Raw genomic sequence first — 1,517 nt, forward strand, 5'->3', positions numbered from 1 at the left:
GAAATTAGCCAAAACACTAAATTAGGCGTATACAAGGCAGTGTTTAAACCAATTTTAACTTATTGATCTGAGAGCTGTTTTACGAGTAAAACACTTGACCAAAGACTAGAGACTGCAGATATGAGAGTCCTGAGAAAGATTAGAGGCATGAACAGATGGGATCAATGGCAATATTATATTAAAAACGATGATATTAGGAAAGAACTTAATATTGTCAGCATCCAGGAATGCATTAGCAGAGCTAATCTCAGGTGGTATGGTCACTTAAGCAGAATGGGAGAGGAAAGATTAGAAAAACAAGTGTTCTCTGCCAGGTTGGCAGGAAGAAGACCCAGAGGAAGACCAAGATATAGGTGGATTGATACAATAAAAGATGCCTTAGAAGACAGAAATATAAGACCTGATAATATTGGAGTCTTGACATTTAGCAGACTGATTTGGAGGAAAATTGTGGATAGGAAGTTAGTAATGATGTAAATTTTTCATGTAGTACTAACATATCCTGTACACCCCTTGAGGGTATATATCAGGAATTTGGTGATGATGATAATAATGAAGAAAGGTGTCACCCTACTTTCCTGCTTGCTTTTGATAATACCTAGACCTGTCAGCTAGAATGTATTTGTCTGCATAGGCTGACTTAATGGTACAAAGACACCCTTTCATAACCATGTCAGTCTCCAAAAAAGGTGATCTGCTTTTCTGTTTAAAATACTTCTCACTTGTGCATAGGTGAGGAGTGTCTTGAACAGCATATAAACCTAAAATATCAAGTACCTTTTTTGACCTTTGGATTGGGGCATCATTCTAAAAATGTTTTATGCTATTCAGTGGCCAGATTAGTTTGAAAGCACCATTTCTCGTCTGTTCACTGAAGTTAAGCAAACCTGAGCTCAGTTAGTACTTGGGAGGGTGTCAACCTGGGAAACCTGGGTGCTGCTGGCATTAATTGTGCCGACCTGGTTAACATATCTGCTCTCCAGCTAAAATGCTGTGGGTTCGAATCCTGCCAATGGCATGGAGACAATCACAAACATGGATGCCAATGTTTGTGATTGTCTGTGAAAATACTAGTGGTGGTGGGCAGTAGATGGTATTGGTGTAGGTGATGCGATTTGCTGTAGTTGGTGGAGAGAGCGAGATATGTAGAGTAAGTGTCCTCCCTTGATGAGTCTTTGAACTGCCATGACTATAAATGAGTTCAAAGCAAAGTATGATAGATACTGTGCAAATGCTGAATAGTTGTTCTTGACATGATATTTACAGCCTCCCTTGATGAGTCTAAGGACTCTTTGGAGTTGCCTGTAATAATAATATTTAGAAGAGGCAGTGAAGTTAAAAAACATTGTACTCCTTCTATCATACATACTCACTCCTACTTGCTCATATACATAAGCAGTTGCTGGTCAACATCCTTTCACTTGTCCAGTAGCAATCCTATCATAACCAACTTCTCCTCATCCTTTTTCATTTTCCTACCACTATTCTCAGCACTCTTCATGCTGCTTTCGCCAAAG

At 39.2% G+C, this 1,517-nt stretch overlaps 1 pseudogene; it reads left to right on the forward strand.

The window, feature by feature from the left end:
• The first annotated feature begins 826 nt into the window (after positions 1–826).
• LOC150101197 (5S ribosomal RNA) lies at positions 827–945 on the forward strand (annotated as a pseudogene).
• Positions 946–1,517: the final 572 nt, after the last annotated feature.

This window comes from Typopeltis vanoorti, chromosome 12, assembly GCF_054136105.1.
Source record: "Typopeltis vanoorti isolate ZY-2024b chromosome 12, IOZ_Tvanoo_1.0, whole genome shotgun sequence".
Taxonomy (NCBI): Eukaryota; Metazoa; Arthropoda; class Arachnida; order Uropygi; family Thelyphonidae; genus Typopeltis; species Typopeltis vanoorti.